General features: G+C 41.1%; 1 protein-coding gene across 1 annotated transcript in view; it reads right to left on the bottom strand.

Annotated features, from left to right (window-relative positions):
• Positions 1 to 17,007, bottom strand: part of sema3c (sema domain, immunoglobulin domain (Ig), short basic domain, secreted, (semaphorin) 3C) — a 156,052-nt gene extending 139,045 nt beyond the window's left edge. The window contains exon 1 of the mRNA XM_007890927.2: positions 16,985 to 17,007. The gene's annotated coding sequence lies outside the window, so the exon portion shown is untranslated. The remainder of the gene's footprint in view (positions 1 to 16,984) is intronic.
• Between the last annotated feature and the right edge of the window lie 972 nt (positions 17,008 to 17,979).

Below are 17,979 nucleotides of genomic sequence, written 5' to 3'. Positions count from 1 at the left end.
GTGGTGCTTTTGGGACATAGCATTCATGAGTCCAACACAGAGGAAGTAATGCCAGAGTTGACCTAACGACTTGCAAAGGAGCCATTTTTTAGCGTGCCTCTTTCTAAAAGGGCTGTTTTTTAACCCAAACCAGTGCACTATAACGGGCTTGCCATATATGCCATGTTGCCATGTATGCCATGGTTGCCATGTGGCAGGTCATTCAGAACTCTGCAGCCCGTGTACTGTCCCGCACCAGGCTTCGCGACCACATCACTCCCACCCTCGCTCGCCTCCACTGGCTCCCCATCCCCCAAAGGATTGATTTCAAGATCCTCATCCTCACCTACAAGGCCATTCACGGCCTTGCTCCCTCCTACCTCTCCGACCTACTATCCCCCTACCTACCTGCCTGTACCCTCCGTTCCTCTGGCTCCAGTCTCCTCCACATCCCCCGCCCCAACCGCACTACCATCGGTGGCCGGGCCTTCAGCCTCTCAGCCCCCAGGCTCTGGAACTCTATCCCCCAGTGCCTTCGCCGCCTCCTCCCTTTCCTCCTTCAAGGCCGGTCTCAAGACCTTTCTCTTTGACCGAGCCTTCAGCTCCCCTCTCGACTCTCTACCCCTCCTCGCTCCCTCCCTTCCCTCCCCTCACCCTGACCATTTCCCCCCTGCTCGGGTCCTGACCCAACTGTACAGTGCCTTGGGACGTCCTCCCGACGTGAAAGGCGCTCTATAAATGGAATCTTGTTGTTGTTGTTGCTGCATGTTGCAGATAATCTTCTGGGCATTACTATTGAAAAGAGAGTATGGAGGGGGGGAGTTGAAATTTTGTGGATTTGTTGATTATTATAAAATGACTTTTTTCAACACGTGTTAATTAGCTCTAACGATTGCAATTTTCATCCCATATATTTCAAAACCTTTAAGCTTGGAATAAAGTGTTATATTTTTGGTGCTGTTCTTAATTTTGTCATGGCTGTTAGCATTGGAATGCCTGTGGTTCACTTCATATTAAATGTTGACTAAATATCTGAACCAAATAATAATCCTTGCTTTTGATATAGCGCCTTTCATGTCAGAAAGTCATCTCAAAGTACTTCACAAGTTGTACTGCCAAGTGGAGTAAATTGGGTGTTTTGTAGGCAAACATGGCAAGCAATTTTGTGTACAGTGGAGTCCTGCTCAGTGGTTAGAGCACTCGCCTCGCAAGCGAGGGTTTGATTCCTGGCAGGGCAAAATGTTGGGCAAGTTTCTTTACTCCACATTCCTCTGTTTATCTAGCAATAAGTAGGAACTTGGTTGTTAATCAATTGGCAGATTGCTTTACCAGGGATAATAGTCCTTCAAAAAAAAACCCACAAAAAAAGCCCAATAAGAATCTAGTCACTCAATTCACGATCGTTTGTGGGACACTGCTGTGCACAATTGGCTGCCGCATTTCGCCCACATATATACAGTCAATTCACTTTATAGTATATTCTATGAAGTGCTTTGAGACGTCTAGAAGGTGTGAATAGCGCTATATCAAAAGCAAGGATTTTTATTATTATTATTATCGTTATTATTACAGCAGTGCACCAAAATCATCCATGAAATGAATGACCAATTTTATATGGGCCAAGACACCAGAAGAAACTCTCTTTTCTTTTTGAATAGTGGTATTGGATCTTTAGTGTACCTCTGAATAGCCAGATAGGTCCTCAGTTTAATATCTCATCCAAAGGACAACACCTCCACCAATGCAGCACACCCTCAGCACTGCATTGGAATATCAGCCTAAACTATATGAGCTCCAAGTCACATCCTGACATGGGGCTTGAACTCAAACCTTCTACACCAGAGGCGATAGTGCTGCCAACTGAGCCAGACTGATATAGGGAAGCAGGCTGTCTGGATGCTTTTTGGTTAACATGCTATAGAAATCCCATGACAAGCCTGGGGATGTGGAAATGGGATTCTACCATATGGCCTATCAAGCTTGTTCCCCATTTTATGAGTTTGTGGCAACTCTTGAAAGGAAAAAATAAATAATTCAAAATTCTTCACGAGTAATTACTGTATTATCATGTGCAATGACAGTTTTTACAAGCAGATGTGTCAGCCATCACACCAACAAGATCCCATTAAGTTATTTTTTAATTAACTTGGTGTCTGACACATGCAGAAACTCATCGTCATACTTAAGAGTATCCAAACTGGTCTGAGAATTCCACAGATGTGTGCCATCTAAACATGGAAATGTCCCCGTATCTGAAATGGAAGGCACACTGTCTGCTGTTCCCTGATGTGGCAGCAAGCCGGGCTGGTGGGTACCCCTTCAGCAGTGGCCTGGACGACTGCAGACCCACCTGGCTCAGGAACCAGACCATCCAGACTGCAACAGAGGGTTGACTTAATTCCAACATCCCATTGCCAAGCATGTCAGTTTGAAGCTAGTTCTGCTTCAAGAGATCCCATTTACCTCCCCCCAAAGGCAGATAAACAGGCAGGCGGTGAAAGAACAATTAACGTGAACGGTTGGCCAGGATTTTATCCTTCTAATAACCACTTCTCAGCCTCTATTCTTCTAGTAATGTAGGCGGAAAAAGGATGAGAGGAAAATATCTGAGGATCAGTGGAGGGACGAATAAAATCAACATGAAAGTGGAACAAATATATTGTTTTTTTCTCTAAAAATTTGTTTTCATCAAACAATTTTTCAAAAGGAGTTATTGTTGGAAGAGATACTGGATAAAAATAAGAGCCATAAATGGGTTAGGGTGAAGGGGATTAAGGAGTACAGAAGTTCCTCCGGTATATAATCACCAGCATGGATTAGTTGGGCCAAATGGCTTGTTTCTGTGTTGTAAACAGTTCATAATAAGTCCCGAAGCTTTGGAACTCTCTCCCTCAATCCCTCTACCTTCCCCTCTTTTAGATCACAATTTAGGACCTTCCTCATCGACCGTGCTTACGGTCACCTCCTCCCTCCCCTTGGCACAGAGTCAGGCTCCACACTGTTAAATTACAAGTTGTTCTTGTAATAATAAATAATCTTGGATTTAATACAATGCCTTATCAGATCATCAGGACATCTTGTATCCCGTCACACCATTTTACTGTGAAGCGTAGTGACTGTATTTTTAGATAACTGTGGCAGCAAATCTGCATACAACCTTATCCCACGAACAGCTACATGCTGAATCAATTTTATATGTGGAATTCTATGTGAGATGTTTTGTAACTTCTTATTTCTTGTCTTTTTTATAGGACAAAAGGTCATGTCAGAACCTCGTTGTTCAGTTTATTAGATCTAGGAAAAACAAGCTCTGGGTGTGCCCTAAATCAGCAGTAATTGACCATTTTCTTGTGCATGTTCCAAAGGTCAGTAAGCCATCCGCACAATGATCGAGATTTGCAAACGTGCCCAGTAACAATACTTCAGTGGTTCAGAGGTGACCCAGTCTACTGAGCAACTATGAACCTTTCAGACCAATTGCTCAAGGTTCACTTGTGAGTAAGTCAATCAAATAACTGCAGCAAAGGATCTTTGTAAATTAACACATCTTTTAGTTGGAAACAAATGTTCTTTTACAGGCTCGGCCTTTAGGAAATTAATGTGAAAACGTATATGTTCCTTTAATGAACAATATTTTGAAAACAAATTATTCAAGATTTGTCTAGTTTCATTAACATACAATAATAATAACAATCATTGATATAGTGTCCCTCTTGCAGCGCAGGGTCCTAGAGCCCTTGACAGTGGCGGAGGCACGGGGAGGTAGGTGGTGACCGTAGACACAGTCGAAGAGGAGGTCTTAACTGACCTGAAGATGGGAAAGGAAGGGGCAAGCTGGAGGGATAGAGGAAGAGTGTTCCAGAATTTTGAGGCTTAGTAGCTGAAAGCGCGGAGACAGGTTTTGGAACAGAAGGTGCACAGACACACATTTATTTAAATATCACTTTTATTGTGCTGCATTTGTAATCTTCTACCTGATTTTTTATCTGTAAATCACATTGCAGTTATAGCTACTGATAGAAACATGTTACTAAATCTGAGTTTGGTGAGGTTTTCCATTGAAAAGGGAAACAACCAGTGACATCTCCGATTTATTTGTTTTCATTGCAGTCTATATGACTTGGGGGTCAATGTAAAAGATTAAAATGAAAGCGATTCTCATCCAGGAAACCGTCAATTAAATAATACTAATGTCACATTTGTACAGAAAGTTGCTGTCATTTACAATGAATGTAAGCCCTTTAAACCCATTAAATCTTAGGCCTTATTGCATCAAAGAACAAAAGATGCATATTTACAAAATTTCAACTTGTAAAAACGTCAATAGATATAATAGGTAATTCCATCCACTTTCTTTCATTTTTTATAACAGTCGTCATAGTTGTTATATAAATATTATTGTGATTGGTTGTTTTACGCTCAGGGGTGCTAAAAGGCACCATATTAAATGCAAGGCTTATTATTATTATATTTGTGTCAGCTCAGCTCAGTTGGTACTACTCTCACCTCTTCGTGAGAAGGTTGAGGGTTCAAGCCCCATTTTGGGCTCTGGGTGCCTATGGAATGAAGGGCACTATATAAACGCAAGTTGTTGTTGTTGGGTCATTGGTCTCAGTGCAGGAGCACACTCCATGGTAGGCTGATGGAGCATTGCATTGTTGGAGTGGCGTCCTACAGATAAAATATTTAACTAAGATCCCATCTGCCTGTCCAGGTGGACGTTAAAGATCCCATGGCACTATTTGAAAATAGAAAGACATTTCTCCCAGTGCTCTAGCCAACAAACCTCTAGATAAAATTGTCCATTCACCTCATAGCTGTTTGGGGGACATTGTTGTGCATAAATTGGCTGCCTTTCACCTACCAAATACATAATCACTACAATTTACAGTGAATCCTGTGAAGCACTTTGAGATGGCCTGAAGTGAAAGGCTTTATATAAATGTAAATTATTGTATCAAATGTCATTCATCATTGGTTGTGCAACTCTATTCTTTAACAAAATTAAATCATGTTTACCCTTTAAAATATTTGGGTTTGTCGATTCAAGTCACGATGAGAGGAAACGAAAACGACTCATAGGCATAGCCATCGTTTAGGAGTAGGCTCAAAGTACTTTGCCACATGAGCTCCAGTTTGCATTACTACAGGATACTATGCCTCAGACAAGGTTTACATTGTCCCCTGTGTGTGTTGATTTTTGGGTCAACATCAGCTCAAAGAGTGCACTATCAAATGGGGCTTTCGAAAGCACATATGTAAACTAAGCCACTCGAGCTGCTAATTGTGGTTGTTGCATCTCTCACAAAGCAGGAAGAACAAAGGACCTTTTTAAAAAATATAATGAACAGCTGCTTACTGGAGTCTGTTATTAAATCAATAAAAAGAACAAGCTGAGTAAGGCAGCCCATTAGCAAGCCTCCTGAGGAATCCAGCCGCCAGTGTGTCTCTCTCCGACTGCTTCATTCTGGCTTCAAAAATGATTCAAGAGGCTATTGGTGGTACTGGCCTTTTGCATGTTCCTCATTCCCTCCATTTTCCCATTGGAGGCCGGGCTTTCAGCCACTGCGCCCTGGAACTTTGGAACACTCTTTCTCTATCCCTCCTCCTTGCCCCCTCCTTCCCCCTCTTCAGGTCACGCCTAAAGACCTTACTCTTCGACGGTGCCTAAGGTAACTTACACCTCCCCCCGGCTCAGGGTTGTGCTCCGCCACTGTCAGGCGCTCTGAGACGCTACCCTGCGTGAGGGGCGCAATATAAATGCAAGTTGTTGTTGTTGTACCTCCCCTCACACCCCCTTTTGTCTCTCTCTCTCTTTCACATGAGTACTGGGATTAAACTCCATCCTCTCCTTATTTGAAAATGGTTCTGAGGACAATCCATTTTAGAAAGGTAGCTAAAGAGTTCTAATGCAAATTCAACAAACATAGTTGCATAATATCACTGATCATCCTTGAACATTGGGCTTTTTGGTGGGACATGCTGAGTGCCTCCAAATCAATTTTTAAAAAATCAAACACCACTGTATTAGGACAGCACAGCTCACGAGGGGAGCTTGAAAGTATGATTGGGGCAACCGTGCCAATTGTTGATTTGTATTTGTGTCTGGGTGTTAAAGTGGACAACCCAATCTATGGTTGGTGCTGTCCTTTGATACCACACTGAGAAGAAGCAAGGGACACTCTGTTCGTTCTCATTGCTCTTCAGTGCTAGTAAAGTTCTAATACAGGTTAAAGGTGTGGCGCTGTGACATATAGGGCATTAGAACAAATAGTCTCTCTCATGTTTCAAAACATGCAGTGGACGTGTTTCATTTAGCCCATTTGTGAACTTGATCACCAAACTGTGCGGTAAAAAGTGAAAGTAGCTGGAGGGAGAATGGGCTTCAATTGATCTACCACTCAGTACCTTGAAGGCAGAGTTAGCTTCATCAGGATCCCTTATCTGAGGACCTTGATTAAGCGGTGAATTGTGATTTGGTTCACGCCTCATCCCTTCTCCACTGCTCAATGTCCATTTCTCCAATGAAATAATACTAATTTGTGTTAGTCTGGCTCTGTTAGTAGCACTCTCACCTCGGAGTCAATGTATGCCTGGAAATATATGTTAGATTACAATACCACAAACCTCAAGTACAGCAAATGACTGCCAAAATGTTACATTTGCCGTCATTAAAACTGTCCTCACCCTTAGTAGCCATTGGCTTTTTAAGCAGAACTATTGCTGCACAAGATAACTTGTCAAAATCCAAGTTCAACCAGTTACATTTCTGCACCAGGCAGACCCAATGCAACATGACCTTACATCTGCTGTGTTACTATTTCAATCTTTCTAGCCAACCTGCCATTTCCATTGGATTCATTCCCGTTACAAGCTTTGCCCATATTTCTTCCTGCGTTTTTCATTTATATATTACTTCAAATTTTAAAAGAAAAACATGACCTGTATTGCAAATCAAAGTGGTTATGATTGGCTTTAGAAATATGAGAACTGGCAGGAGAACTAAAATGATTCATTGTGACTTTACGTTATTTCCTTCCTTAATAAAATACTACATTAATAATACTGAGAATAAAACGCATTGAACTGAAAACCAAACCTGAACAAGCCTGAATGAACAGTGACGTAGATTCAACCAAATACATAGTCACTGCAGTTTACTGTGAAGCACCTTTGATCCTCAATCTCCTCTCAAATCACTGGCATACCCTGGCACCTCCCTACCTCTCCGATCTGCTCAAGCCCCACTCCACTACCCGCTACCTACGCTCAACTTGTCTCTTGTCCCATTGTCGGCTGTGCTTTCAGCCATTATGCCCCAAATCTTGGGGACTCCCTTCCTCAAACCCTCTGACTTGCTCCCTCTTTGTCTGTTTTGTGCCTGAAGACTTTCCTCTTTGACCATCTTTCCTCTTTGACCATGTCTTCAGTTTTATCTCCCTTCTCTTCATTAGGCGACAGATGGCGAGGGCTAGAGGGAGCTTAGCCCACCACCCCCAAATAAACCCTGAGTCCTCAGGAGGACCAGTCAGTCCTCCAAGTAGCCCCAACCCGCAGTACTCACAAGCTTCTCCTTACCCCTCTCCCAACCTCTCAGGGAACACCTGCCCACTTCCAGTCTGGTGGGCTGCTCTTCAGGGTGTCCTCACTTCTGATTGGTCTATGGATCTGTCAGTCAACCTAATGGCGGCCTGCCTTCAAGGCGAGCCATGGCTTGATTGATAGATTGACAGGTCCATCGAACAATCAGTGGTGAAGACACCCCACCAACTTTTATTCAGTGGCGCCCCCCCAGCCAAGATTAGTTTCACCCAATGCCTATGCTCTCTTTCCAGCTCAGTGTCAAACCTCTGTGAAGTGCACTGAGATGCTACTCGCGTGAAGGGCACTATATGCAATCCTGTAGTCCAGCGGTTAGAGCACTCGCCTCGCAAGTGAGAGACCTGGGTCGATTCCCAGCCGGGCGAAATGTTGGGCAAGTTTTCTTACTCCACACGCCTCGGTTTACCTAGCAGTAAGTAGAAACCCAGATGTTAGTCGATTGGCGGATCACTCTTCTGGGAGTAACAATCCCTTCAAAAAAAAAAAAAAATTGGTCATTCAATCCACGACTATTTGTGGGACACTGCTGTTTGCAATCGGCTGCCACGTTTCACCCTCAAAATATACAGTCAATTCACTTTACAGTATATCCTGTGAAGCACTTTGAGACATCTCAAAGACGTGATAAGGCACTATATCAAATGCAAGGATTATGATTATTATTATATAAGTTGTGGTTGAGAACTTCCCGGCGTGATAGGCGCTATACCAATTGTGAGGGTATTCTTTTATTATCAATGTTGTCCTGCCTGAAACTGAAGCAAACCAGTCGTCCATTGCTGACTCATTAGGCCGTAACCTCAATGCACCGTTTACTTAATATAAGACAAGTCACGTGAGGCTTTTCCCCCTGAATACAACAGGATTAAAGCACCCCAGATGTGCCCACATAAAATATAATCCCTAGAGGTTTGTGGCACACTGTCACATTAAGCAGCTCTTGTTTGAAAGAACAATTAGAAAAATTATTTTTATATTGGTCCAACTACTGGAACATTAAGGTGGTATCAAATGCCATCGATCTCACAGTGCCCAGTACTGAGCATTGTGAGTTATTCATTGTTTCAGTAAGATAAAATTGCATCATGTTGCGATTTTCACCGTGGTATATAATGCTCAAATTATCGTACGACTAATTGGGAGGGCGGCAGGTAACATTTAATAAGCAATGTTTTTTTGATTTATCATCCTAGTGGGTAGCTTAAGACCTGCAGTAGCGCTTCATGTCTTGTGCAAGGCTGGAACCCTATTAGTAAATCTGGCTGTTTCAAGCTATACATGCTGAGCACCGCACTTTTTTTCAGTGGTCTTGGAAATTCAATGCTGGAGACCTAGTGTTTCCCCTGCCGTTCCCAGCTCCTCAGAAGGTTATAAAGTATTTCGCAAGCTTTTAAACATCAGAAGAAAATACTGATTGAAAATGTTATTAATGCCAGTACCGACACACTACTACTGAACCTGCCAATGGTTTAACCCTGTGGTTAACAATATTCTACAATATGTAATGATGCAGATCAAAAACACTTTCATTTTCCAACAATTAAATCAAACAATGCCCTGATCGTCATGAGCAACAACATAATATTGTATGGTCAAATCACTTATTTCAGGGTTTACATTGCTGAACATGTTTGGCTGCATTGTTGCAGAGTTTATTCACATAGTACTGATAATCCTTACATTTGGTATAGCACCTTTCACTTCAGGAGGATGTCACAAAGAGCTTCACAGGATAGTCTGTAAATTGGAGTGACTGTGTGTTTTGTGGGCAAATATGGCTGCCAATTTGTGCATAGCAATGTCCCCAAGCAGCCAAGAAGTGAGCAATTTTATTTGGGGGATTGTTGGCTAGGACACTGGGAGAAACTAACTGCTCTTTTTGAACAGTGCCATAGGATCTTTGATTTAGACTTCGACAAGCCGACGGGATCTTGGTTTATCATCTCATCTGAAAGATGTCCTTATATGTAGAGGATCCCACATAACACAGGCATTCTTCTTCTTGTATATTTTTGGACAATGGTGCATACGTTCCAAGGAACAAGTTAGTTTGTTTGCAGAGATTGGTTAATTAGGCTATCAGGGGTCAGTCTGGCTCAGTTTATAGCACGCTTGCTCTGAGTCATATTAACAACAATCCTTGCATTTGATATAGCGCCTTATCATGTCATCAAGACGTCTCAAAGCGTTTCACAGAATATACTGTAAAGTGGAGTGACTGTGTATTTTGTGGGCGAAGTAGTGGGTTTAAGATTCACATCGGGGCTTTGAACTCATCATCCAGGCTGACTCTCATGTGCAATGCTGGAAGAGCGCTGCATTGTTGGAGGTGCCATCCTTTGACGGGACATTAAATAGAGGTCCCCTCTGCCTGTTCAGGTGGATGTTCCAAGGCACAATTTGAAAACAATTTGAAAAAAGAAGAAAGTTTTTCCTGGTGTCCTAGCCAGTAATCCCTCAGTTAGTCATTCACTTCATGATTGTTTATGCGACATTACTCTGCGCAAATTAACTGCCATGTTTACCTACAGTACACTTTACAGTATATCTTGTGAAGTGCTTTGAGACCCTTCCCAAAGTGAAATGCAAGGATTATTATTCCTTAGTATAAAAGAAGTACAGATAGTTAATGCAAAATGGCAGATATCATTAGTTGGGTTCAGATTTGAATGGTTCATTCCCTAAACTTGGAACTCTTGATCTCATCCATATATATCTGGAGATGAGCCAACTGCATATGAAATACTTCCCTTAAGTAAACAAGAAGAAATGGAAGGATGGATCAGTTATATAATAATGCACACATTTATTGCTGCCTCATTATAAAGCAGCATTGCAAGGAACTGGCAATGGACTGCTGTTTGCCTCTTAATCTGAGCAGGGCACAGAATTGAAAGAAGTTTATACAGGAAACATAATACAGTTCTTGGAAGCAGCTTGTGGAACTAAAAACAAACAGAGGATTAAGTTAGTAGTATTACAAGTCAAACCATGGAAAGCTTAGCTTGGCTCAGTTTGATTGACCTGATTTCACTGCAATATGTGAACTTGGATTTGACTTTCCATCAGGCTCATTCCTTCCTCCTCAACTTTGAAGTTGTGACAGCTTCCTTTATTCGACCACAAATATACAGTAAGTGCTGTGAAATGCTTTGAGCCATCCACTTGGTGCGAAATGCACTGTATCAAATGCAAGGATTATTACTAATATCATATTCCCCTCTCCACCCCCATGGCTCCCCCCTATTTCAGTTGTCCATTCAGCACTGTGAAGCGCTCCCAAAGTGAAACAAGCTACATAAATATAAATTGTATTTTACTGAATTCATGTTCGCTGTCTGTAGCCTGAAAGAAATCAACCTGGCAGAAGGTGCCTGAGTGTATGAATGTCTGTTTGAATATTTCAGACAAGCATAATCCGACAATTTAATCAAAACCAAACTGAGATCTGGTTTGTGATACTTAACTGAAATCCTTCAGAATCCAAGTCAAGCAAACTGGGACTCGTTCCGGTACCCAGAATTATTTTCTAGTGATTTGCCAGAACGGGAAAAGGGTCGGTTTCTTGTGTGTCAAGCAAAATTCTAAAGGGGTTCCTTATGTGAAGAAACTCTACAAATGAAACCCCACTAGGCAGGCTATTGAATTTAATTTTTTAATCTAAAAGACAGTTACTTCACTGACATTTACATATTTCAAGGTGGAACAGAGGTGTTCAGCTTGCTCCAAGGTGGTACCCTGACAGAATTTCTCAATCCACTTCCTGTACCTTGTGTAAATACACTTCTGATACTTCCTACAGAATATCACCAATTGCTGATGAGAGGATCATTTTCTAGCTTTAACTAATTCCCTAACCCTAGTAATGGCCAGGGCCAATTTGACCTCCCATAGCCCCTTGGCTGAGACCAACAAATTCAGCATGGACCAGGATTCAAACTATTACACCATCGGAGCTGCCAGAAAGTGTTCCTTCAGTGTTGTGATTGTGATCCACTTTTGGGTTGACCTAGAAATGTTCAGAATCAGAAAAGGCCATTGCAGTCTGGCCAGCCCCAAGTAAACATTTCAATATTCCTATACTATAATAACAACAACAAATTGCATGTAAACAGCAACTTTCACATCGGAGGCCGTCTCCCAAGGCGCTGGACAGTCAAAGGTTTGCACCCGAGCTGTGGGCTGGAGTCAAGAGGAGTGGAGGGCAATGGGCTGGTGATGGGAAATTAATCAAAGGTGTGCTCGAAGATGAAGACAGGCTTTGAAGGAGGCAAGAGAGGGGGCAAGGCAGATAAGCTTCAGGATGGAGTTACATAAAGACTAAAGGCCCAACCTCCGCTCAGTGGAGGGAGCTGACAGGTTGGTAGGAGTTCACAGAGTTAAGGAGGAACAAGACTGTGGAGGTCTTTTTAACTCGATCCTCTGAGGGATGGGGAGTCAGTGAAGCCGAGCGAAGATGGGTGTGATCGGCTCAACAACAAAGAAACGGCTCATGTAGCTTACCATGGGATTACCCTGTCCTATGTACAGCTCAATTGAATTATTTGCTAAATAACCATCTCATTCCCCCTTGAATTTGCTGACATAATAATAATCCTTACATCTTACACATCACCTTTTGTGTCAGTAAAATGTCTCAAAGTGCTACCCAACCTCCTCCATCACCTCTCTGGGTCATCTATGCCATTTATTCACCACCTCATTGTAGTTAATATTCAATTTGTTTCACAGCAAAGAAAAATACATCAGGGCTTGCATGGAATAGGAATCTGCTGTATCCCCATCTTTTAACCCCACATAAGGTACATCATATACATATCAACTAAATCTGCTCAAAAGTCTACTATAAAAATGCAATTTTTCTGAATTTGTTACTTCCTTTTAATTCTTAAATAACCTTTTTAGAAAGTGTCTTCACCGTTGATGCATATTTGAGTATAAACATCTGAGTCTCAGCCAGTGATTCTTCTTTGCTTATCTCATGATTTACTTGCCGTTATTCTTTTTCGCCAATCTCAGTAGGCAAATTAGCATGTCAAACCTGTGCTGAATGGTTTACGAAACACAACAGAAAACCACGTCCTTTTTAACTGTCAATAACAAAGCACTCGCACTTCAAATGTCTAAATAACACAGAAAATAAGAACGTATGAACAAATCAGAATTTGCTAAGCGAAAGAAGTCCAAGAACCATCCAATTCGCCTGGCAGTCACATGACATGTCATGTTCCAAACTATATATTGTATCTCGAGATATTGTTTCCTAACAGAAATCGACGTAATTTGTTCTTGAAACAATCGACATTTTCTGCTGCCACCGTCTCCCTCGGGAGCCTGTTCCATACGTTTACGACTTGACTTGCTCACTGAAGTAGCGTTGCCGCAGATTTGTTCTGAATTTACTTACCCCCCTCCCCTCTCAATCGCAGGCAAAATGCAAAGCAAAAAGATAATCACATCTTCAGAATTCACAAACCCAATATGAAATAGCAAAAACTACTTACATCTCAACAATGTGCAGTTCTGACAGTAGACGAGATAACTGGTTGTTGGACAAAGTGTGGCTAAGGTAGATCTGTCTACTCAAGGACAACTGACGTGCGGCAATCAAAAAGATCCATCTCCTTTTCACAGCACTGTATCAGTGTTGCTCTCAACGCTTGTAACCAGGTCTGCAGGCTACTGTGGGAGTTTGTCCACGCGGAACAAGATTCCCAGGGGGTCTGTTAAACTAACAATCAAAACACACTCAAAACACACTCGTAATTGAGAAGCAAAAACATAAACAGCAATTGTAGGAAAAATCCGAATCTTTCCCAAAGCATTTGGTGCAGCTGTTTCCTTCCCCATCCCACAAGAAAGCCATTGCAGACAGCTCTTGGAATCAAGACACGAGGCTTTTGTAAACTCACAATGAAGCGCAAAGGGCTGATAGAGAAGTCAGAAGCTCTTTGCAAGTCCGCACAGTATCCTGTTTATGGGTTGTGTTTGTCGGAAAATAGTTTTTTTCATTAGAACTAAATTGAACAAAATTACTGTAAAAAGGCAAAAAAAATCTTTTCTTTTCAATGTGCTGTTATTGGCTTTGAAGCCATTTTTACAACAGATACATTAAGATAATATGATACATAGCAGACAGTTTAAACGTACTGATTACAGCCTGCACAATATGGAAATTGAACTAATTATAGCCTGCTATGGACTGAGCAGCACATTTATAGAGAATCACAATGTTAAAAGAATTAAAACCAATATGGATTCCACTTGTGCTTTGATTAAAGTGTTATGTTTTTCTCTCTTTTTTTGCCATGAGTGAACTATTCTGTTTTCCTGTAGGCAAGGATTATGTACATCTGCAAATGCCAATGTTAACGGAGACAATTTTTCAATGTTTCTTAATAGAGTAATTAAGGCAGGGACTCCTGTGATCTGCATTCAAATCACGGCTGCCACTCTGATTCCATGGAATTCTGCTCTCAAATTCCGAAGATGGTTTCAAGTAGGAGCTTTGTTCCCATAAAGCAGCATGATGGACTGAATTAAAAATAATCCTTACATTTGATATGTGTGTCAGCCTGGCTTAGTAGTAACACTCTCGCCTCTGAGTCAGAAGGTTGTGGGTTCAAGCCCAATGTCTGGACGTGGAATCACATAGTCTAAACTGACACTAGAGTGCAGTGCTGGGCGTTGTCACGTTATCAGAGGTGCCGTCTTTCAAATGAGATGTTAAAATAAGGTCCCTATTGGCTGTTCAGGTGGACGTTAAAGATCCCATGGCACTATTCGAAAAGAGAAGGGAGTTTCTAGTCAAGAATCCCCCAAATAAAATTGGTCACTCACTCTACAACTGTTGGTGGGACATTGCTATAGAAATTCCAGGAAAAGCCTAATTCTTTTTTCAAACAGTATTGTGTGATCTTTAACGTTCAACTAAACAGGCAGATGAGGTTTTTCCTGGTATCCCCGCTGACGATCTTTCAGCTGAATTGGTCATTCATTCACTTTAGGATGTTAGGAAACATTGCAGTACACAATTTGTCGTCTTGTTTGTTAACATCTCATGCTTTGGACATCACCCCTGACAATACAGTGCTCTTCCAGTCCTACACTGGAATCTCAGCGTGGAACCTAAGCTCAAAATCCAGACGTGGGGCTTAAACCCAAAACCTTCTGAGGTGAGAGTGCTACCAACTGAGCCGGGCTGTTGCCTGAATACAAAATCCGGCTAAGAAATACCACAAAAGGATTAATAGTTTAAAATGAAACCGTACAGTAATTATTTGTCTACCTTCTGTCATATTTGTTTATCTTATAGCTAGGAATGTACATTATGAATGAACATTATGAAGTTCATGGCAAATTGTTGCTATATTTGGGAGCTTAAAAACTGGCATTTATCCATGTCTTAGATATCTGTCAATAATCAGATGGCAGTAGATAATTAGTAGATGACAGGTTGACAGTGCATTAATTTCAAAGTTGGAATAAATACATGCATTGCACTTTTCATCTTTCAGGTTTCACTAAAAATTAGAGGCCCCATTTTTCCTCATTGCAGAACCTTTCTCCCCCAATGTGCCTCTTGAGATGATCCATATTTTTAAGATTGCTTTGAGTCCAGCCCAAACTCAACTTTTTGGGCTTTTGAAATAACTCATTTTTACTTTAGAGAATAATGATTCTCCCATCAACTCGACATCCAGTCTTATGATTTTGAACACAACAGAGAAATTGTACAGAACAGAAGGAGGACATTCAATCCAATGTCCTTATGTTGCTGTTAGTTCCCCCAATGAAGCTATCTCTATATTTAGAGATAATATTTAGTGAAGAGTTTCTCCCAGTCTTGACCAACAATTCCCCAGATGGCTGTTTGTGGCATTGTGCTGTGAGCAAATTGATTGCTGCTCTTTTCCTACACAATACAGTCACAACAATTTATCTGTGAAATACTTTGAGATGTAATTTACCTGCATAAATGCCTAAGCTGAACTACATTGTGTTATAGAATTCCTCAGAGACTGAAAAGTCAGTGGAGTTTATGTATCTAATGATAATGCATCAAATCTCAATGGGGAACGGGTAATGCCAGAAGGCAGGAATTTTGACAAGGGCAACTCTGGCACTCTTCCAAGAAATCTCAGGAATGATCATTTAGTAAGAATTCTTAATCCTCCATCTTTGATGACCCCTGGATATTCACTTACCAGTCATTTTGGTGACTGACATGGAGCCAAGGAAACATTCCTCTCTGAGGAAGGGTTGCTCCTCACTATTCCTTTATGAATTGTCTCTCACTAAATGTCTTATAGAGTCTACCTTGTGACATACACAAACCAATGCACTAAATGCAAGTTCAGGTTTGTTTAACTCACAGTGAATACAAAATTTATGGCTCACTATGGAGTCGGCCAAGACGTAAAGTAATACTGCTGTTTTCTACAAGGAGAAGAAAAGTCAATGTGTACATTACGATAATTTGAGGTATTGTGCCGCCATGCTATGCTGCATGTGATCTGAATCTCAAAGCCTTTGTGAATCAACTAGGCTGTCAGCCTAGCTCAACTGGCAGCACTCTTGCCTCTGAGTCAGAAGGTTGTAGGTTCAAGCCCCATGTCAGGACTTTGAACGCATAGTTTAGGCTGACACTCCAGTGCAGTGCTGGGGGAATTGATACGTTGTTAGGGGTGCTGTCCTTTGGATGAGACTTTAAACAAAGGTCCTGTGTATCTTTTAGGGTGGACGTTCAAGATTCCATGGACCAATCTGAAAAGAGAAGAGAGTTCCTCCCAGTGTCCTGGCCAACAATCCCCAGAAATTAAGGATCATTCACTTTATGGCTGTTTGTGGGAAATTGCTTTGTGCATATTGACCTCTGCATTTGCCAATAAAGTACACCGTCCCTCCACTTAACAGTAAATTGGGTGAAGCATTTTAGTGATGTGATAAGAGGTTGTATTAAATGCAAGGATTATTATTATTATACTTGCACTTTGTCCAAGTCGTTGAAAGTTGAAACGCAATCTGATCGGGCCAGAAGGATCAATTTTACCCTCCATCCCACCAAAAATTAAGCGCAGGATATTTAGTAATACGCAAAAGCTACTGAAGCTTTGAGGCTGGTATTCTTAGTGGGGTTTAAGTACAGGCTGCTGTGCAGTTTACTAAATTAACACAAATGCACTCAACCAGAAAATTCTTCATACTTCAGTCAGATTATAATGAGCTTCTTAGAAAATTACTAGTTTGTTGATTTTAGGCTCAGTCATACACATAAATCAAGCATCAGTTCAAAACCATTAGCAGTAATGCTATATCCAGTAGAGAACGCATGGCATTTTACAAGTGAAAAACAAATATATTTTAAAAATAGGCATAATACCAATTATAGAATTATGCTTACCTTATTGGAGTTCCAAGCATTCCTTACCTTTGGCACTGTACAAAGAGCGTGTCGGGATTTATCAAAGAAAGAGAATTTTCTATAGTACAGCCAAGCAAGCAATCTGTTTTCAATGAATAGTTTGGAGCAGATAAGTTAAAGAAGGCCTTTTTTATGGGAACCAAATATTCTGGAATCCAGATAGCTTAGAGTTTTATCTGGTGAGCAAATGTTTCCTTTCTGTTCAAAATGATTCTTTTTATCCTCCGTTGGACCTCCTGGACTGAACTTCAAAGTTACAAACAAATCAGTTTAAACTTAACATACCTCACTCCTCCAGAAGTGGTTCCATATTGTGCCGTTTGCATAGAGAATTAGTTCAAATGTTTCAAATATTGTGTTCTCGTAAAAAGACAGCAGCTAAAATTGGCAACTTAACATTCATTGATTAAAGAAACCACTGTAAGATTTAAAATGTTCCTTGATCGTACTTAGGGAAACATTCCCCGTTTTGGCTTCGGTTCAAACCCATCAGGCATAAAATCCTTGATACGCACTGTATTTAATTAAACCATTCCACACAGTGCCTCAAACATTAGGTCAAAGCTGTGTTAAGTATAGAGTAAATGAAGCATTAAATATTTAGCCTAGATTTTTAAAGATTTAGCATTTTCTGTTTCTTTTTCCCTGAAATCTTGGAAATGCTTTGACTTTTCATGTATAAATGCAGGTGAAGAATAAACGTTTAGCAATCAGCCCATTTCAGAGGGACTGATGCAATTAGATGTATTTAACCAGGAGGCTGTTGGTACTGATGACATGCCACAGGGGTCAGTACTGGGAGGACTATTATTTATCATTTTTTATAGATGAGTCGGACACTGCCATTAGTTGTTTAAATGTACAGATGCCACCAAACTATGAGGTTTGGCAACTAATCAATGTTTACAAATTCTGAGGGATCTGGAAATGCTTGATATGTGGGGGAATAAGAGGCAGATACAGTTCAATAGAGA

Source organism: Callorhinchus milii, unplaced genomic scaffold (assembly GCF_018977255.1).
Source record: "Callorhinchus milii isolate IMCB2004 unplaced genomic scaffold, IMCB_Cmil_1.0 Scaffold5, whole genome shotgun sequence".
In the NCBI taxonomy this organism is placed as follows: domain Eukaryota; kingdom Metazoa; phylum Chordata; class Chondrichthyes; order Chimaeriformes; family Callorhinchidae; genus Callorhinchus; species Callorhinchus milii.
The sequence above is the reverse complement of the archived record's forward strand: the minus strand, read 5'-3'. Positions and strand labels throughout refer to the sequence as shown.